This window comes from Sarcophilus harrisii, chromosome X (genome assembly GCF_902635505.1).
Source record: "Sarcophilus harrisii chromosome X, mSarHar1.11, whole genome shotgun sequence".
Taxonomy (NCBI): domain Eukaryota; kingdom Metazoa; phylum Chordata; class Mammalia; order Dasyuromorphia; family Dasyuridae; genus Sarcophilus; species Sarcophilus harrisii.
The window spans coordinates 615,096-637,865 of NC_045432.1; the positions used below are offsets into that span (position 1 = coordinate 615,096).

The following is a 22,770-nucleotide window of genomic DNA, read 5'->3' on the forward strand; positions in this document are numbered from 1 at the left end:
ATAAAATATTGGTCTATGCCTAAATGCCAGGCTGCTTGCCAGCTTTCCCAACAATTTTTTTAAATTAAATAACGAATTCTTATCCCCAAAACTTAAGTTTTTACATGAGTCAAACATAAGGTTATTATAGTTATTTGCTGCTGTATACTCTATTTCTTAGCTAGTATCAGATAGTTTTGATAATTACTGCCTTATAACATAGTTTAATTAATATCTTTCCTTTACATTCTTTTTTCATTAGTTTCTTTAACATTCTTGATCTTATGTTCTTCCAAATGACTTTTGTTATTATTTTATTTTTCTAACTCAGTAAAATAAAACTGTGGTAATTTAATTGGGATGGCATTGAATAGATTAGGTTAAATTGTCATTTTTATTATATTGGCCCTGCCTACCCATGAACTATTAATATTCATTCAATTATTTAAATTTGAATTTATTTGTATATAAAGTTTTTTATGATTTTATTCATAAAATTCCTGGGTTTCCTTTGGTCACTGTATTCCCACGTATTTCCTACTATCTACAATTATTTTAAATTAAAATTACTAACTCATCTTGCAGGGTTTTGTTGGTGATATATAGAAATGCTGATAATTTATGTGGTTTTGCTTTATATCCTGCTACTTTGTTAAAATTACTGTTTCACAATAAACTGGGAAAACATTTTTACAGTCAAAGGTTCTGATAAAGGCCTCATTTCCAAAATATACAGAGAATTAACTCTAATTTATAAAAAATCAAGCCATTCTCCAATTGATAAATGGTCAAAGGATATGAACAGACAATTTTCAGATGATGAAATTGAAACTATTACCACTCATATGAAAGAGTGTTCCAAATCACTATTGATCAGAGAAATGCAAATTAAGACAACTCTGAGATACCACTACACACCTGTCAGATTGGCTAAGATGACAGGAAAAAATAATGATGATTGTTGGAGGGGATGTGGGAAAACAGGGACACTGATACATTGTTGGTGGAATTGTGAATACATCCAGCCATTCTGGAGAGCAATTTGGAACTATGCCCAAAAAGTTATCAAACTGTGCATACCCTTTGATCCAGCAGTGTCTCTACTGGGCTTATACCCCAAGGAGATACTAAAGAAGGGAAAGGGACCTGTCTGTGCCAAAATGTTTGTGGCAGCCCTGTTTGTAGTGGCCAGAAGCTGGAAAATGAATGGATGCCCATCAATTGGAGAATGGTTGAGTAAACTGTGGTATATGAATGTTATGGAATATTATTGTTCTGTAAGAAATGACCAGCAGGACGAATACAGAGAGGATTGGCGAGACTTACAGGAACTGATGCTGAGTGAAATGAGCAGAACCAGGAGATCATTATATACCTCAACAGCGATACTGTATGAGGATGTATTCTGATGGAAATGGATTTCTTCAACAAAGAGAAGATCTAACTTAGTTTCAATTGATCAAGGATGGACAGAAGCAGCTACACCCAAAGAAAGAACACTGGGAAATGAATGTAAACTGCTTGCATTTTTGTTTTTCTTCCCGGGTTATTTTTACCTTCTAAATCCAATTTTCCCTGAGCAACAAGAAAACTGTTTGGTTCTGCACACATATATTGTATCTAGGATATACTATGACATATTTAACATATATGGGACTGCTTGCCATCTGGGGGAGAGGGTGGAGGGAGGGAGGGGAAAAATCGTAACAGAAGTGAGTGCAAGGGATAATGTTGTAAAAAATTACCCTGGCATGGGCTCTGTCAATAAAAAATTATTTAATAATAAATAAATAAAATAAAATTACTCTTTCAACTAACTTTTTAGTTGTCTTTAGGATTTTCCAAGTATATCATCATATTCTCTACACAAACAGTTTTACAACCTCACTACCTATTCTGACATCTTCTATTTCTTTTTCTTCTCTTATTGTTTTTGCTAGTATTTCCAATACAACAAAATAATTCTGATGACGAAGAGCATCCTTGGTTCACTCCAGATCTAACTAAGAAGGCTTTTAGTTTATTCCCATTACAAATAATGCTTGTTGATGGTTTTAGGTAAATACTTCTTATCAATTTAAGGAGAAAAAAAAATTTATACCTTATACTGTCAAGTATTTTTAGTAGGAATGAGTGTTGTGGCTTTTCTGCATCTAATGAAATAATCATGATTTTTGTTACTTTTATTTTGGATACAATCAATTATCTTAATACTTTTCCTTAAGCTAAACTATCTCTGTATTATTGGTATAACTCTCACCTGATCACAATGTATAATCTTTGTTATATTTGCTGACGTCTCCTAGGTATTTTATTTAGAATTTTTGTATCCATATTCATTAATGGAAAAGAGTCTATATTTTTTTGTTTTGGCTCTTCCTGGTTTGGATACCAATACCATATTTATTTCATAAAAGTAGTTTGATAGGACCTATTTTTTTGCCTATTATTCCAAATAATTTACTTAATATTGGAATTAGTTGGCGTTTAAATGTTTAGTAGAATGTAAATCTGTGTAGTCCTGATGCTTTTCTTTTTCTCAGAAAGCTCATTTATGGCATTTGACTTTTTCTTTCCAAAATAGGTTTATTTAGACATTCTACTGTGTCTTCTGCCAAATCTAGGCAATTTACATTTGTGTAAATATTTTTCCATTTAAACAGTTCAATTTATTAGCATATAACTGGGCAAAATAATTTTTATATTGCTTTGATTTTATCTTCATTAGTGGGATATTTACTCTTTGCATTTTTAATATTTATCTTAGTATTTAGTTTTATTTTTAAAAATCACATTAACTAATTATTTACCTACTTTACTATTTTTCCCATAAAACTAACTCCTAGTCTTGTTTATTACTTCAATTCTTACTTTCAATTTTATTAATTTTGCCTTTAGTTTTAAGGAATTCCAGTTCAGTATTTAACTAGAGTTTTTAATTTGTTCTTTTTCTAGTTTTTTTTTTTTAATTGCATATCCAGTCCACTGGTCTGCTCATTGTCTAATTTATTAATATAAATATGTAAAGTGATAAATTTTCCTCTGGTTACTGCTTTTGCTATATCTCATAGCATTATCATGAACTTACTATTTCTACAATTTGTCCTTTAATTCACTCATTATTTAAAATTAGGTTACTTATAGTCTCCAATTAGTTTTTATCCTGTGTTTCCATGATCCCTTATTAAAAAGGGGACCTTAAAAAAAAAGGGAAAAAAATATTTAAAACAAATTATTTATTGCATTGTGATCTGAAAAGGATGCATTAACTATTTCTGCTTTTCTGCTCACTTAACTATAAAATTTTTATTTCATAATATATGATTGATCTTTGTAAAGTTACTATGTGCTGCTGAGGAAAAAGGTGTATTCTTTTCTATTCCCATCCAGTTCTCTCCAGATATCTATGACATCTGGCCTATCTAAAACTCTATTCACCTCTTTGACTTCTTCCTTATTTATTTTTTGGTTAGATTCATCTACTTTTGAGAGGGGAAGAGTAAAGTCCCCACTATTATAATACTATCTATTTCTACCTGTAATTCATTTAACTTTTCCTTAGATACTATCCAAATTCCTAGAGAAGTTATGAGAGCTGCAAGAAGAAACTATACCAGTGGGGGATCTCAACCTTGCTCTCTCAGAACTAGATAAATCGAACCACAAAATAAATAAGAAAGAAGTTAAGGAGGTAAACCAAATTTTAGAAAAGTTAGATATGATAGACCTCTGTAGAAAACTGAATGGACACAGAAAGGAATATATCTTTTTCTCCATGATACATGGAACCTACACAAAAATTGACCCTGTATTAGGGCATAAAAACCTCAAAATCAAATGCAGATAGGCAGAAATACTAAATGCATCTTTTTCAGATAACAATGCAACAAAAATTACATGCAATAAAGGGCCAGGGAAAAATAGACAAAAAATGAATTGCAAACTAAATAATCTTATCCTTTTTTATATAAAGCTTTTTATTTTCATGGTAATTTGGGTACTTTAACAACAATGACCCTTGCAAAGCTTTGTGTCTTAAGATTTTATCCTCCTTCCTCCCACCCCCTCGCCTAGATGGCAAGCAATTCAATATATGTTAAACATGTTAAACATACATATGTTAAATCTAATATATATAAACATATTAGATTTAACATATGTATTTTAACATGTTTAATATGTTTATACATATTTATACAATTCTCTTGTTGTACAAGGAAAATCAGATGAAAAAAAGAAAGTAAATGGATAAGAAAACAAAATGCAAGTGAACAATAACAAAAAGAGTGAGAATGTTATATTGTGATCCACATTCAGTTCCCACAGTTCTCTCTCTGGGTGTAGATGGTTCTCTTCATCACAAGATCATTGGAACTAGCATTAATCATCCCATTGTTGGAAAGAGCCACGTTCATCAGAATTGATCATCATATAATATCGATGCTGTTGTATACAATGATCCCCTGGTACTGTTCATTTCACTCAGCATCAATTCATTTAAGTCTCTCCAGGCCTTTCTGAAATCATCCTGCTGGTCATTTCTTACAGAACAATAATATTCCATAATATTCATATACCACAATTTATTCAGCCATTCTCCAACTGATGGGCATCCATTCAGTTTCCAGTTTCTGGTCACTACAAAGAGGGCTGCCACAAACATTCGTGCACATACAGGTCCCTTTCCCTTCTTTATAATCTCTTTGGGGTATAAGCCCAGTAGAGACACTGCTGGATCAAAGGGTATGCACAGTTTGATAACTTTTTGAGCATAGTTCCAAATTGCTCTCCAGAATGGTTGGATGCATTCACAATTGCACCAACAATGTATCAGTGTCCCAATTTTCCCACATCCCCTCTCACATTCATCGTTATTTTTTCCTGTCATCTCAGCCAATTTGACAAGTGTGTAGTGGTATCTCAGAGTTGTCTTAATTTGCATTTCTCTGATCAACAGTGATTTGGAACACTTTCATATGATTAGAAATAGTTTTAAAATTGTCTGTTCATATCCTTTAACTATCAATTGGAGAATGGCTTGAATTCTTATAAATTTGAGGCCTTTATCAGGACACTTAAATGTATTTTATTGCTTCCCTTCTGATCTTGTCTACATTAGTTTTATTTGTACTAAAACTTTTAAACTTATAATCAAAATTATCTATCAGATGTCCAATTATGAGTTCCATTTATTCTTTGGACACAGATTCCCTCCTTCTCCACAGATCTGAGAGGTAAGCTATCCTATGTTCTTCTAATTTATTTATAATCTCACTCTTTATGCCTAAATCATGAACCCATTTCAACCTTATCTTGGTATATGGTATTAGGTGTGGTTCAATGTCTAGTTTCTGCCTTACTAGTTTCCAATTTTCCCTGCAGTTTTTGTCAAATAGTGAATTCTTATCCCAAAAGCTGGGGTCTTTGGGTTTGTCAAACACTAGATTGCTATAGTCATTAACTAGATTATTATAGTCATTGACTATTTTCTCCTATAAACCTAACCTATTCCACTGATTGACTACTCTATTTCTTAGCCAGTACCAAATGATTTTGATGATTGCTGCTTTATAATACAGTTTTAAGGTCTGGCACAGCTGGGCCACCTTCATCAGCTAAATAATCTAATCCTAAAGAATGAATGGATAAAACAACAAATCAAAGACACAATCAATAATTTTATCCAAGAGAATGACAATTATGAGACAGCATACCAAAATTTATGGGATACAGCCAAAGCAATTCTTGGGGGAACTTTTATATCTCTAGATGCTTACTTGCATAAAATAGAGAAAGAGAAGATCAATGAATTGGGTACATGACTAAAAAAGCTATTAAAAAAATTAAAAACCACCCACAATTAAATACCAAATTTGAAATTCTGAAAATAAAAAGGGAGATTAATAAAATTATAAGAGAAAACTATTGAACAAATAAACACAATTAAGAGTTGGTGTTATGTATGCCTCAGTTTCCCTGAATTATTACGCCCTGAATAAAATTATTATAGCCCCACTCCTTTGTTCCTTGCCATTAAGACTGAAGGTCCTGACAGACCATTGAGTCATAAAACTCTAGGTACCTTATCTCAAATGCTTGCTGGAATAATTCCTTTTGAGTATTGCCCCTTGCCTCACTGTCTCCTGCCCTAGACCTTCTTAGTGTGACACACATAAGTGTGACTTATGATCCTTTCCTGGAAGTAAGGCTTGTCTGCCCACCCAGTGTCTAAAAAAATAAATAAATAAAAATAAAAGGTCTCTGCCTCAATTGCTTAGGGGTCAAGTGATTTTTGGACATGAGTCCCATTTGATTAGCTAGTCTAAACTCTCCACAACTAAAATGATTAAAAACCAGTATCTGTCTTGCCTCCGTTTCTCTGGCATTACATTGGTTTTATGGAAAAAACAAAACATACTTCTTTAGTTAATTTGATTAGAAAAAGACAAGAAAATCAACTGTTAGTATCAAAAATGAAAAGGGTGAACTCTCACCAATGAAGAGGAAATTAGAGTAATAATTAGGAGTTATTTTGCCCAAATGTATGTCAATAAATTTGATAACCTAAGTGAAATGGAGTAATACCTATAAAAATATAGGCTGCCCAGATTAACAGAGGAGGAAGTAAATTGCTTGAATAGTCCCATTTTAGAAAAAGAAAGTGAACAAGCTATTAACCGACTCCCTAAGAAAAAATCCCCAGGACCAGATGGATTTACATGTGAATTCTACCAAACATTTAAAGAACAATTACTTCCAATACTATGCAAACTATTTAGAAAAATAGGGAATGAAGGAGTCCTACCAACTTCCTTTTATGACACAGATATGATGCTGATACCTAAAGGGTCAGAACAGAGAAAGAAAATTACAGACCAATTTCCCTAATGAATATTGATGCAAAAATCTTAAATAAAATATTAGCAAAGAGATTACAGCAAGTCATCCCCATGATGACCAAGTAGGATCTATACCAGGAAGGCTGGTTCACTATTAGGAAAACTTAGCATAATTGACTATCAATAACCAAACTAACAGAAATCATATGATTACCTTAATAGATGCAGAAAAGTCATTTGATCAAAACTAACATCTATTCCTATTAAAAACACTAGAGAATGTAGGATTTAATGGAGTTTTCCTTAAAATAACCAGTAGCAAAAAATTAGATGCTACATTATTTGGGAAAAGTTTAATATTGATATTACTTCACTTTCTATGGTGCCTTTTATTATAAAATAGTTTCTCTGTTTATCTCTCTTAATTAAATCTATTTTAGCTTTAACTTTGTCTGAGATCATGATTGTTACAACTGTTTTTGTTTTTTGCAAAAGCTCAAATAGAATAAATTTTGCTCCAGGCCTTTAACTCTGTGTGTAGCTCTCATTTTTAAATGTGTTTCTTGTAAACAACATACTATTAGAGTCGCCAATATTTCTTAATGCCCGCACTCAGAACTCCTCCTAAACCAGCCTCCATATTCCCACTAAGGATTCAGAAACTGGTCTGTGAATTCTTTACTGTAGTCCATGTTGCGATTCTCTCCTGCTTCGTAAATTTTGTTGCAAACCATCTCCCCCCCTTCCCTCATCTCCCTTCAATAAGCCTCAGACACAAACCAGTTATTTTAGAAAAAAGGGAGTAGAGTTGAAAGGTATTCAAAGTATACTGCATTCTGCCTGAGGTCAGTCCTAGATCAGGGATTCCCAAATAGGTAGAGACTCTGCCCAGGTTACCTTCTTCAGCCTCTTCTCACACTGCAACAAATGTTTGATACTTATTTAGCTAAGACAACGAAAGGAGATCCAAGAAAGGAACTAGACAGAGAGCCAGGCTTGCTGGTTCCAAATCCCAAACCAGAGGCCTTTCCAACTACATTGTAGTGAACAAGCAGAATTTAATGTCAGTGGTAGAGAGACTTAAGGATGACAAAGTGAGCACTTCATGTGTCTCTAAAATTGTCCTTTCTAAACAGACAGCTAGTCCGCCTACATCAAACGTCAGTTTTTTGGACAAGTTTCACGGATTACTATGTCAGGAGCCCTCCAGTGTCAAAGCACTTAGTTTCTTAAGGAATTAACAGCTCATTAATTGACTCCACCCCCAACCAGCCGGTGGGAACAACACACTAGGCCCGAAAATATATGGGAGTCTTCTGATACAGGAAGAGTCCATGGGCTCTGCCTTGTGGAAACCTGCAGAGATGGGCTGCACTGAGCCACTCCCACTTGCATCCCAGGCCCTGCTATCAAACTTCCTCAGGTACACAAACAGTATGTATTAGATTTTGTGAACAGGGGTCATTTTATTTCGTTTATTATATGTCTATTCCCAAAGCCCAGAACAATGCCTGAGACCAGTTAAGTGATTAGTTAATGGGGACTGCAAATGCACAGGGGAAAGATGAGGTAGAACAAGAGCAGAGGCAAAAGCAATAACTAAAAACGTTCTCACTATGCAAGCAAAATATACTGATTTCCAAGATAGGCTGTGTAGAGATAATATATGAATCACAAGTCTCCAAAAAGACTAGGAGAAGACAAAAAACATGAAAACCATAATGTAAGAAGTAATATAAGAGAATTGCCCAGAATTTCTGGACACAAAAATGGAAATATCAATTGAAAGAATTCATGTATCACCTCCAGGAAAAGGAAAAACAAAACAAAAACAAAGCTGCAAATTCTAAAACATGTAGTCATTAACTTTAAAAATTGACTTCAGGGGGGCAGCTAGGTGGCACAGTGGATAGAGCACCAGCCCTAAAATCAGGAGGACCTGAGTTCAAATTTGATCTCAGACACTTAATACTTCCTGGCTGTATGACCCGGGGCAAGTCACTTACCCCCAATTGCCTCAGGGAAAAAAAATATATATTTTGACTCCAGGGGCAGCTAGATGGCTCAGTGGATAGAGTGCTGACCCTGAAGTCAGGAGGGCCTGAGTTCAAATCCTGCCCCAGACACTTAATACTTCCTAGCTGTGTGACCCTAGGCAAGTCACTTAACCCCAACTACCTCAGCCAAAAAAAAAAAATTAAATTGACTTCAGAAAAACAAAACATTACTAACGGAAAAAGTCCAAGTTCTGCAAGTGATAAGGTGAAATACCTTCAAATACAGAGGAAAGGAAATCTGAATACTATTGTATTATTATCATTACACTTATCAGAACTGGTATGAGGCAATGGTGTAATGTGTTCCAAAAAGCAAAAGATGCAGACCTATCCTGCAAATCTAAGCTTAGCCATAAATGCAAAAGATGGATGTTCAATAATAAAGAGGTGTTTGAAGCATTCTTAGACTGAAAATCAGATCTGAAGTGATTATTTGCTTCTCATACCTCAGACAAGAGAAATACAGGAGGGGTGAATATAAAGGCAGCAAAAAACAACAGAGGGACAGGAAAGTGGTCTCTGCTGTAAGAAGAAAGGCTTTAAGTAAGGCTTCTTTCTAAATGTACACAAGGAGACACAGGTGAAGATCAAAATTTGGTAGAGGGAGCAGTGATAAGGCAGGTTTGGGACATCATGGATAGACTGGGGTAACACTACCTACATGAATCAAAGTTGGAGTTTTTAAAAACATGTAGAAATATATGTTAAATCCAATATATGCACACATATTTATACAATTATCATGCTGTATAAGAAAAATCAAATAAAACCAGTAAAATAAAAAAAAAAATAAAACAGAGAGAGAGAGAAGCAAAATAAAATGCAAGCAAACAACAAAAAGAGTGAAAATGCTATTTTGTGGTCCACACTCAGCTCCCACAGTCCTCTCGCTGGGTGTAGATGGCTCTCTTCATCACTGAACAATTGGAACTGGTTTGAATCATCTCATTATTTGAAGATAGCCACATCCATCAGAATTGATTATCATATAGTCTTGTTGTTGCTGTGTACAATGTTCTCCTGGTTCTGCTCATTTCACAGCATCAGTTCCTGTCAGTCTCTCCAGGCCTCTCTGTATTCATCCTGCTGGTCATTTCTTACAGAACAATAATTGAATCAAAGTTTTTTATGAGACTCTATTGCAAAATGGGAAGGTGTATGAAGGAGGAATTATTAGGGAATAGAGTAGAATATGGTATGTCTTAAGTCAAATTGAATTCCAGCTCTGAGGGAAAGTGACATCTGCAGTCTCAAGAAGAGTTTGAAGAGGAATGGGTGAGAAAGAGGAAAAGGACTGAAAAGGTGGGGAAGGAAAGAGACCTTGCTTTGCTGGTGGGAGGGAGTTCAATGAATAAATGTTCCTATGGGTAAAGAGATAGTCTGTGAAGGAAAATAGAGCCCTTGCATTGGGTGTGGTCTGGGGGAACTGGTACTTGGAAAGGACACACGTCCTACTTTGGAAGAAGGGAGTTGGAGCTTTTAGGGTCAATTAGCAGTGGGATAGCATGAATCCAATATTTTGAGGCAAATGGGAAAAAGTAAATAGGGGAAAGGTATAGCTATATGATGAGATGAATAATCATGGATGTCATGAAGCAGAAATTGACATTGTTCTGAGGGATAGTGCTAAAGGAGAATCTAGGAATGAGTCTCTACAAGGTGGAGACTGAAATTCCTCAGAGGTCAGAATAGACATCTTGAAAGTTCTGACAGCAGATGATTTCAGAAAGGCCTGGAGAGACTTACATGAACTGATGCTGAGTGAAATGAGCAGAGCCAGGAGTTAATTATACACTTCAACAACAAAACTATATGATGATCAATTCTGATGGATGTGGCTCTCATCAACAATGAGATGATTCAGGCCAGTTCCAATTGTTCAGTGATGAACAGAGTCATCTATACCCAGAGAGAGCACTGTGGGAACTCAGTGTGGTTCACAACATAACATTTTCACTTTTTGTTATTGCTTGATTGCAAAATAATCAAAATAATACTTTTTTTTACTGGTTTGATTTTTCTTGTGCAGCACAATAATTGTATAAATATATATTCATACATTAGATTTAACATATATTTCTACCATGTTTAACATATATTGGACTACTTGCCATCTAGGGGAGGGAATGGGGAAAGGGAGGGAAAATTGGAACACAAGATTTTGCAAGGGTTAATGTTGAAGAATTGTATTTGTAATTGTATTGCATGTATTTTGAAAAATAAAAAGCTTTAAAAAAAGGAAAAAAAAAACACAAAGTTCTGACAGCATGAGAAACACAAAAAACAGAGAGGGGGGAGAAGAGAAGAAGGAGAGAGACAGAGAGAAAGAGGCAGGTAGACAGACATTAGATAATTATGGGGATCATGAACCAAATAATGAGGGTCTATATTAGAAAGAGAAAGTAGACAATAGAGAAGAACCCTCTCTGGAAAGGGGCACAAAACATTAAAAATTTAAAAATGATAAACAAGACTAGCTGAAGTAGTAGAGGAAGGGTAAATCTGCTTGACTGAGGGGGGGGGGGGAAAGGACAGAAAAACTATATAATCAGATAATCATAGGAAAGAAAAAGGAACAAATACAGAAATAACAAATGAGGGCAGGGGAAATTAGGGATATAGGTAAGAGAACCAATGGCAGTATGATCACCTTTAAAAAAAAACTAAGCTAAAGTTAACGGAAAGAACACAATACTGTGTTTAAAAACAGACAAGGGAAAATAATACTAGTTTTTAAAACACTCAATGTTAAAGACAAAAAGAGGAAATTATAAACCTAACTTCTCATAACTATAAGTGAACAAATTTAAAAATTCAGCAAAATGAAAAAGTGATACTGAATTTTAGAAAACCCTACAATCTTTTTCTTACAAGAAATTCATTAAAAATGAAGACATAAACAAAATAAAAGTAGGGGCTGGAAAAAAATTTCTCATTTTTAAAGTGAATCCAAAAAAGTAGTAGTCACAATCGTGGCACATAGCAAAGCAAAAAGAAACATTCGAAAGCTAAAAAAGTATAAACAAGTAAACTATGTCTCTGTGAAACTACATCATAGACAACAAATCAATGTGATTAGCAAACTTTTATGCTCCAAATGCCTTAGTGTCCAAATTTATAAAACAAATATCACTAAGCTGCTACACAGAGATATAGAGAGTAATGCAACAATGACCAGAGATTTCAATATCCTTTTCTAAGTTTTGGCTAAGTCTAGCGGAAACATAAATGGAAAAATAAGCTGAACAAAGTGCTAGAGAAACTAGAGTTAAAAGACTTCTGGAGTCTTCTAAATAGGTCTGCAAAAGAGAATGGATTGTACATTTAAATAACTAGAAACAGAGTAAACTTTCAGAGAAGAATATCTGAATTTTAAAAGAAAATGCAGAAGGAATTGATCAATGATGAACAGAATCAGCTACACCCAGAGAAGGAACACTGGGAAATAAATGTGGACTACTTGCATTTTTGTTTTTCTTCCCAGGTTATTTTTACCTTCTGAATCCAATTTTTCTTGTGCAACAAGAGAATTGTACGGATCCACACACATATATTGTATCTAAGATATACTTATAACATATTTAACCTGTATGAGACTGCCTGCCACCTAGGGGAGGGGGTGGAGGGAGGAAAGGAAAAAGTTGGAACAGAAATGAGCACATAGGACAATGTTGCAAAAATTGCCCATGCATATGTTCTGTCAATAAAAAGCTATTTAAAAAAAAAAAAAAAGAAAGAAAGAAAATGCAGGGGGAAATAGCCCCAAAGAATGCTAAGTGCAAAACATTAAATCCTGAGGAAGAAGCTACCAAAGTTACAAAGGCTGCATAGGACCCATCCTGGTGTACTTTTCCAGAAATGATGAAAGTGGTTTTACCATTGTATCAGATCTAATATCATTTATACTAGTATTTTAAAGACTTAGCATCACTTTCACCACAATTTTACATAAACTAGCCCCAACTATGACATTCTAGCTGATGTAAGAAACCTATTTTTGGACCCATTCACTCATACCAAAATTGTGCCTTGAGGGTTACACTAGTACAGGTTCTGAGCCAAGATCGCATCGGGTACTGAATATGGAAGGAGGCTGATTCAAGGAAACATACTTTAATGACCATTATTTAAGACTTCACATAATTAGAATCATTTTCTGAATGAGTGGCAGCATCCTAGTGCCATAAGAGATCCTGGTGTCTGCCAAAAAAACATAACAAGAAGCTGTCCTCCAACTAGGATCTACATCTTCATATATCAATTTAGAACCTATTGGGAAACATAGTGTAACCTGTTAATCTAAGCCTAATTTCTACTCAATTATTTTCTAGTTATCCTGGCAGGTTTTTGTCTTGTTTTTAACAAGAAAGGCATTCATTCCTAAGTGTTTTATATTTTGATGTTTATCAAGCACAGAGTTATAAAGTGCCATTGTTTCTAGTTCTCATTTTCTAGTCTACTCTAGTCGTCTTTTTTTTCCAGCCAATACCAAATATTTTTGATAATTACTGCTTTATAATAGAGTTTGAGCTTTGACCACCCAATTCTCCCTTCTTTCCATTTTTCCTTATTTCCTTTGATATCCTATATCTTTTTGTTTCTACAAAGCATCCCTTTACTTGTGTCACTGTTATAGCCATCAAAAGCTAATTAACCCTGGCAGTAATTTCATTTTGATTACCTCACTATGGCCCAATCATAAACAATAAATAATCCTCCAAGTAGTTAATGGTTTTTTGTTTGTTTGTTTCTCTAATAGCATTTTTTAATTGAATCCAAGCATATACTCTGTAGTTTAGAGAGCTACCAGCTCTAAACCATGTTCTTCACCCATCCTTTTTGGTTCCCATTACATGCAGGCAATGTCTTGCTTGCTTATATTTTTAGGCTCAGTTCTAAATTCAATACCTGGCACTTAATAAATATGCTTAATAAATATTCTATCCATTTTCCTACCTCTTTATCCATCTATCATCTATCCATCACCTATTAACCAAATGCCATTCATCTCTCTCTCTCAAGTCTCTTTATTCCTTATACCATTCCCTCTCCCCCAAGGGCAATCAGATAAAATGAAACCTTGATCTTCCTCAGACTACATCTCTCAATTCTGAGCATTTTCATATCCTATCTCCGAACTGCTGGAATAGTCTCCCTCTTCATCTCTACCTCTTAGATTTCTTAACTTCTTTCAAATCTCAGCTAAAATCCTACTTTCTTTTTTTAAAATAGCTTTTTGTTTCCAAATACACATATAGTTTTCAACATTCATCTTGGCAAAAACTTGTGTTCCAAATTTTTCTCCCACCCTTCCCTCATGCTCTCTAAAGACAGCAAGCAATCTAATATAAGTTAAACATATCAAATTCTTCTAAACATATTTCCATATTCATCATACTGCAGAAGAAAAAATCAGAACAAAAGACAAAAAAAAAAAAACAAGCAAATAAAAAGCAACAACAACAAAAAGTAAAAATACTATGATTTGATCCACATTCAGTCCCCATAATCCTCTCTCCATATGTAGATGGCTCTTTCCATCACAAGTAGTTTGAATTGGTCTGAAAAAATCTCACTGTTGGAAAGAGCCACATCCCTCAAAATTGATCATCATATAATCTTGTTATTGCTGTGTACAATGATCTCCTGGTTCTTCTCACTTACAGTTCCTGTAAGTCTCTCCAGGCCTCTCTAAAATCATCCTCCTGATCGTTTCTTATAGAACAATAATATTCCATAACATTCATATACCACCACTTATTCAACCATTTTCCATTCAGTTTCCAGTTTCTAGCCACTACAAACAGGGCTGCCACAAATCTCCGTGCACATACAGGTCCCTTTCCCTTCTTTATGATCTCTTTGGGGTATAAGCCCAGGAGTAACACTGCTGGATCAAAGGGTATGCACAGTTTGATAACTTTTTAAGCATAGTTTCAAATTGCTCTCCAGAATGGCTGGATGTATTCACAATTCCACCAACAATGCATCAGTGTCCCAGTTTCCACATCCCCTCCAACAATTGTCATTATCTTTTCCTGTCACCTTAACCAATCTGAGAGGTGTATAGTGGTATTTCAGAGTTATCTTAATTTGCATTTCTCTGATCAAGAGTGATTTAGAGCACTTTTTCATATGACCAGAAATGGCTTTCATTTCTTCGTCTGAAAACTGTTCATATCCTCTGACCATTTATCAATTGGAGAATGGCTTGCAGTCATAAATTTGAGTCGATTCTCTATATATTTTTAAAATGAGGCCTTTATCAGAACCCTTAGATGTAAGTAAACATTTTCCCCAGCTTTCTGCTTCTCTTCTAATCTTGGTTGCACTGGGGTTTTGTTTGTACCAAAACTTTTTAATTTAATATAATCAAAATTATTCATTTGCATTTCATAATGCTCTCTAGTTCTTCTTTGGACACAAATTCCTTCAGTCTCCACAGATCTGGAAGGTAGACTATCCCTTGTTCTCCTAATTAGCTTATAAATACCACCTTTTATATCTAAATCATGAACCCATTTCGAGCTTATCTCAGTATAGGATATTAGGTGTTATTCAATGCCAAGTTTCTACCATAATGTTTTCCAATTGTTCCAGCAATTTTTGTCAAAAAGTGAATTCTTATCCCAGAGGCTAGAGTCTTTAAGTTTATCAAACACTAGATTGCTATAATCATTGACTATCATGTCTTGTGAACCTAAACTATCCCATTGATCCACTACTCCATTTCTAAGCCAGTACCAAATGGTTTCAATGACTGCTGTAAAGTTCTACTTTTTTCTATAGGCCTTTGCTGATGCCCCCAAATGCTAGTACTACTTCTTTGCTAATTATCTCCAATTTTTCTTACATAAATTTCTTTTTGTACATAGTTGAATATGTTGCTTATAAGATTAGATTGTAAGCTTTCTGAGACCTGAAACTGTCACTGCCTGGTACATTGCAGAAAATTAATCAATTCTTATTGACTATTGCCTGTCTATCTAGTTAGCTATCTAGCTATGATCCTCAGCATTTCTCAGCTCCAATATCTAATTAGTTCCCAAGGTTTGTCACAATTAACATATAACATTAAAACCTATCTGTTGTTCACCCCCTTTTCTCTACTTCTCTTTTAAAGAACATGTTCTTTGCAGTAAGATGGCAGGAACTTTTGTCTTAATCTCTCCAGCCCTGATATACAGTAGGTACTGAAGAACTGCTTACTAAACATTTGTTTCGGAGGGAAATACCATGGTGCTTTGGTCACTTCTGGTGTCAAAAATGAAGTTGCAGCTCATTGAGAAATCTGAGGCATGTTCTCCCTGCTGCTGGCCAATACAGCAGATAGTCTTAGGATATGGTTTTAGGATCCCATCATGTGTCCAAATCCTAGTATCGTATGCTGGCTCATTCCCAAACCTGTTTTTATTGGAATTTAGGACCTATGACAACTTATTCCCCATTAAAGGAGGAAGAAGAGAGTTAAATTAAATCTTTGATTTATGAAGTGAAGCAAGAAATGAATGCCTTCCATGTAAATAGGAATTCAGATAAAATACTCCCCCAAATGACCTGTGTACACTCTTAATCACATCACAAGAGACAGGATGAAGGTTAAGACTAGGGACCAATGGAGACAGTATTGTTTCACCCTACAGTGGTATTTTCTTCAATGGCAATGAAGAAAGGATAGCTTTTATAATGAAGTATAGCAGTGGCAGCACAGTGCCCAGAGTACCAGACCTGGAGTCAGGAAGACTCCTCTTTGAGAGTTCAAATCCTGTCTCAGATACTTACTGTGTGATCCTAGCCAAGTCACTTATCCTTGTTTGCCTCAGTGTCCTCATCTACAACATAGCTTCTTAAACTGTGGGTCATGACCATAGTGGGGATCTTGCAAGTGAATGTGGGAGTTGTGAAATTATAATTTTTTTTTAGTAAACGTTTGATCTGTGTAGCTAATTTTGTATACTTACATAGCCAGGGTCACATAATTTCTTGGGAGAAAAAGGGTCACAAGTGGGAAAAGTTTAAGAGGCCCTGATCTATAAAATGAGCTGGAGAAGAAATAACAGATCACTCCAGTATCTTTGCCAAGAAAACCTTAAATGGAGTCACAAAGAGTCCAAAATGCCCGAAAAAAACTGAATAACAACAACAACAAAATCACTTCAAAAGATTTACTCACACTAATGGAGCCCTAGTTGCACTATCAAATTAATTTAAACTTTTAATGCTATTCTGATCAAGATATCAAAAAATATCTATCACAAAACTTGAAAAAATAATAAAATTCTTTTGGAAAAAGTGAAGATGTAGAATATCAAGAGAAGTTTGAAAAGGGTAGCGAAACAGAGGGAATAACAATTATAGACCTTAAACTATATTATGAAGCAGAAATTCTCAAAACTGTTTGGTATTGGCTAAAAATTGGGTAGGTCAATGGAACAGACTAGACAAAGCAGAGTCAGAAGCAAAGGAACTCAATAAACCAGTGCTGGGTAAATCAGAAAACATAAATTAATTAGGAAAGAACTCCCTATTTGACTATAAATTTCTGGGAAAACTGCAAGGCAATCTGACAGAAATTAGACAATCCACAATATGTTTTAACCAGATACATGAACTTAATGTTATAGATTGTACTATTAAAAATAAAATTTGAAAAAAAAAAAAAAAAAAAAGGAAGAGAAATGGATCGTGTACCTCGCATAACTCTGGATTGGAAATGGATTATTAACAAAAGCAGGGAGAGGGGTGATTACAAAAGATATAACCGATAACCCTGATGAAATGAAACTGAAAAGCTTCTCTAACAAAAAATTAATTTATATTGAATGAGAAGGGAGGCAGTTGAAACAGAAAAAAAATTTTTGCTATCAAATTTCTTTGAAAAGCATTTGGTATCCAGGAGATCAATATATACTTCAACAACAATACTATATGATGACCAGTTCTGATGGACCTGGCCATCCTCAGCAAAGAGATGAACCAAATCGGTTCCAATAGAGCAGTAATAAACTGAACCAGCTACGCCCAGGGAAAGAACTCTGGGAGATGAGTAGGAACCACCACACAGAATTCCCAATTCCTCTGTTTTTGTCCGCCTGCATTTTGGATTTCCTTCACAGACTAGTTGTACATTATTTCAAAGTCTGATTTTTTTTGTACAGCAGAATAATTGTATGGACATGTATACTTGTATTGCATTTAACTTATTCTTTAACATATTTAACATGTTTTGGTCCATCTGCCATCTGGGGGAGGGGCTGAGGGGAAGGAGGGGAAAAATTGGAACAAAGGGTTTTGCAATTGTCAATGCTGAAAAATTACCCATGCATACATCTTGTAAATAAAAAAACTATAATAAAAAATTGTTTAAAAAAAAAAAGAAAGAAAAAAGAATTTGCTATCAAGGCAGCCAGGTGGTGCAGTGAATAGAGCAGCAGCCCTGAAGTCAGAAGGATCTGAGTACAAATCTGGCCTCAGACACTAATACTTCCTAGCTGTATGACCCTGGGCAAGTCACTTAACCCTAATTGCTTAATTACAAAAAAAAAAAAAATTTGGTATCTAAGCTATATAATCAATTACCACATCTACATATACATATATATGTAAATTTATAAATATATGTGTGTATGTATATACATAAATACATTTCACATATGGCAATACAACAGTTGACACCAGAAGCTATTCCCCAAAAGAAAAGTAGTAAAAGGATATGAAAAACAAAATGTTTTCAAAAGAATTGTACATTATCAACAACTCCAATAACACTACAAATCACTGTGGCTAAAACGGCGGCAGAAATAAAGTAGAACAAGAACCAGACATTTACAAATCAAGGAGGGTCTACCGTACTGTCCCAGGTTTCAATTTGGGCAGAAGGTGAATTGGGGATAGGGTATCTCAGGATTGGACCAGGCTTATTGATAGGGGGTTGCAGGGTAGGAATACGATATCTCTTAATGGGGACTATGGTGAGGCTAGTAACAGAAAAGGCTCATGTTTCTATCTCTTGTAACCCCATCCTAATAGACAGGACTGTGCCTACTGTCTCAGTAGAAGACGGGGTTGGACCCAGGTAGGGCAACAATACTAACAGGTTCAGGGGTAAGACAGAACTACAGACAGAAAAAAAAGGTTCAATTTTCTCTGCTACCCACATCACTAATAGGAAGAAAACTGAAAATCAAAACCACCCTGAATTTTCATCTCACACTCTGCAAACTAGCAAAGATGACAACAGAGAAATCTGAGGCGTGTTCTCCCTACTGCTGTAAGTAAAGTATTGCACTCTTGGTAGAACTGTGAATCACAATAACCATTCTGGAAACAGAGACAAAATGTTTATAGCCTCTAGCCCTGAGATTCTCTTAGAAGAAGCCTTCTTAAACTTTTTCCGTTCATGACCCCTTGTTTGCCAAGAAATTTTTATGTGACCCTGGGTACATAAGTATAAAAAATAGGTAAACATTTACTGAAAATAAATCATAAAGAAATTTATTTTAAAACAATTCCTTGGTACACATATAATTTTACTATTAAAGATGAAAGGGAAATTGGATACTAATGAAATAGATGGGCTTCTTTATTTTTACATAAACAATTCAATCTTGCAATATTTGATACCTTCTACTGTTGCCAAGTTTTTTGTGACCTCTACAATGAGTTATGGGACCCCCATATGGGGTCACAACCCACAGTTTAAGAAGCTTTGTTTTAGAAGTCTAATGCCTCAAAAAGGTACCTGAAAACAAGAAAGTCTCTACATATACCAGAATCTTATAGCAGCATTTTTCGTGATGGCAAAGACTTGGAAACAAAGTGGATATCCGTGGATTGGGGAATGGGCAAACACTGTGGTCCATGTGTAATGGAATATGAGTATACTGTAAAAAGAAAAAAAAATGATGTCTGTTATGAATACAGAGATCCATGGAAAGATTCACATGAACCGATTGTGAAGAATGAAGCAAAAACAGCCAAGAAAACAATATATACAAAGATTACAACAATGTCAATTGAAATCAAAAGGGAATGCTGAGCTAATATTATAAAGAACAAGAATAGATTGAATAAAAAATTGAGAAGGCATCCCCAGCACACTTGTTTGTAGGTATTCAAATGTTGCACATGGTAACTTTCAGACTTGGGTCTGAAGGCAGCTATGCTGACTTCTTTTGCTTTTTAATCTTTTAAAAATGTTATATGAGATGGTTCTTTGGGAGAAGCAGGGTGGAAACTGGAAAATTATGATGATGTTAAAATGATTATTTTTAAATAAATGATTTCCTTTAAAGGTGTCAAAACTAACAAGAGACATAAAACTCCTTCAGGAAATTAAAGGCTCTGACTGTGGACATTACTTTCTGCTGAACTAAGTAGAAAATAACCTCTCTCTGGGGCTTGGTTGGCAGACCTTGATGGGCAATTAGTAAAGCAAGAGAGCTTTACTAGGCTGAATCAATGTGCAGTTTATCCAACGTCAGCCATTCTTTAATGTCATTTCTCTTTTCCGGATCATGAGATCCCCTCTCCTTAAATGCCGAATGACCCATCTCGGGGTGTCCCGTTTTGCATTCGCTCCCAAGAACTGGCCTGGCTCAGGACATTCAGCCTCACTTGTCTCCCCTCTCTAATCTATCTTTTGCACAAGTACCAGTGATTCTCCGAAATGCAGCTCTGACCACATCACTGCCCCAGTTCAATAAACTCCAGTGGCTCCCTGCTGCTGCTGGGTTAAAATCCAAGTTCCTGGGATTGGCACTTACGGTCCCACACAATGAAGCCCAAATCTATCTTTTGTAGCTTTATGATATTACCGAGAGGCCTGGAGAGGAAAGCCCGGGAGATCCACTGCTATTCCGATAGCCCGGGTGAAGACTGGAGGCAGGGAGACCCACTAGGAGGCTATTCCGATATTCCTGGTGAAAAGGGATGATGTTGGATGACTGGAGAGCTGCGGAGATAGGCCAGAGACGTTGTGTGGATGACAACGACAGGGCTCGGCAACTGATTGAACATGGGGGCTGAGGGTGTGGGGGGGAGAAAGTGAAATGGAGCAGGATGGGGGGGGGGAAGATGAGGAAGTAAGACAGGGAAGGAGAGAAACTGCAAAAGGGGGACAAGAAATGGAGAGACAGAGAGAGACAGACAGACAAAGAAACAGATGAGAAATGAGATAGAGACAAGCGCGGGGGCAGATGAGGGAGAGACAGGGAGGGAGGGAGATGAGAAAGGAGACAGACAGACAGAGACAGAGACAAGAAGCACGGAGAAGAGACGGGGAAAACCTGTAAGGAGCACCGAGTAGGGCGGGGCAGTCCCCGGCCTCCGACAGCGGAGCCTCTAGTGGGGGAAGGGCAAGCATCAAGGGAAGCTGGAAGGGAGGGGGCCGCGGCGGGGCGGGAGGGGCGGGGGAGGCCTGGTTCCCGGGGAGGTTGCGGGGGCTTCACCTCTCGGAAACGACGGAGGGGCTGGAAGCGGGCGTGACTGGGGGCTTTGGGGCTGGGGACCAGATCCCGAGTTCGGCTGCGGTCAGGCTGAGCGCGGCCTTCCTTCCCTTCGGTAATCAAAACGCAAACGACGGCCCGCCAGCCATTTTCCCCCGGATTAGCGGCCCTCCCCCTCCGCGCGGACTCCAGGAAGGGCGCCCCCCACGGAGCCGTCGCGCTCGGCCGCGTCGATGACTATCCGGGAAATCCGGGGTTTTAAGCGGCTCAGCGCGAATACCGGGGTCGGATAGAAAAATCTATTACCTGGCTAGGCCAAAAGGCAAGGCTGATGCCCTCCTTGTCTGTTCTCACTCTGGACGCTAGATGTCGCCAGAGGGCCGTGACATAATTTTAAATGCTCAAAGCATTTCTGAAGCTCGAGCTAAGCAGGGGACACCGCGACCAAAATGACAAAGTCTTTAGCCTGAAAGACGCCCTGCAAGAGCTGACATGCAATTTTATATCAACATATACCAGATATTAAGAAAATGCGAGTTAATTGAGGCCTTGTGTGACGTCACACAGGGAGGTGGGGCTTACCTCCTTCTGTCCGTAATGGGACAGCAGGTGGTGACGACGGAGGAGGGGTCGGGGGGCAGGGCCCTGTGACGTCAAGCGATGAGGGGTGGGAGACGACAGCCCTTAGGTCTCAGCCCCGGGGGGATGGCTTCCCCCTACTCAGCCCGGAGTGGAACGAAGACGAGGAGGAGAAGGCCTGGATGGATGCAGCCCTGGCCCCTGCGAATGTCAGGAAGCCCCGGAACTAGAACCCGGTGACCTCAGCGAAGAGCCCGGAAGTTATATCTGGAGGGGGGGCGCTGACCTGGAGCAGTGGCCGGGCTGGGCCAGACGCCAAGGGGAGGAACCGGGAGCCGTCACGAAAGGCGGGGCCTCGGCCCTGAAGGACTGCCCCGAGCCCCGGCGCTGACCGAAACTGCTGGGAGGTGGTAGACTCCGGAACAGGATCTAGCCGTAAATGAACCGGAGTCTCCTCCTCTTTGCGTCCCATGCGTGTTCTTCTTCCTCCGCCTCCTTTCCTTGGAGGCAGGCGGGTCCGCCCCTCCTGAGGCTCGTGGGGAGGAGGGAGCCGAGGCACTTCCCAGGTGTGGGGGGAAGGTAGACGGAGTAGGTAGAGTGACGAGGGCCAATCATAGAAATGAGATCATTTCCTCAGACAAAGGAACAAAAATGAGGCAACATACCAAATGGATGGGGATACGGGCAAAGGAATCCCAAGGGCAAAAGATATAAATATTGTCATCAATAAGATAGGCGGCCCTGGAGTCAGGAGGGCCCGAGTTCGAATCCAGCCTCAGACACTTAACGCTTCCTAGCTGCGGGACCCTGGGCAGGTCACTTAACTCCCATTGCCTCACAAAACCCCAAAATCACTAGATAAAAGATCGG

At 37.2% G+C, this 22,770-nt stretch overlaps 1 protein-coding gene across 5 annotated transcripts in view; it reads right to left on the reverse strand.

Annotated features, from left to right (window-relative positions):
* LOC100921739 (E3 ubiquitin-protein ligase RNF166-like) overlaps positions 1 to 22,211 on the reverse strand; it is a 36,584-nt gene extending 14,373 nt beyond the window's left edge. The window contains exons 1-2 of one of the 5 annotated variants that reach the window (XM_031945213.1): positions 21,904 to 22,211; positions 20,692 to 20,828 (exon numbers count right to left, since the gene is read on the reverse strand). The gene's annotated coding sequence lies outside the window, so the exon portion shown is untranslated. The other 4 variants (XM_031945214.1, XM_031945216.1, XM_031945215.1 and 1 more) reach the window with 4 other exon arrangements.
* Positions 22,212 to 22,770: the final 559 nt, after the last annotated feature.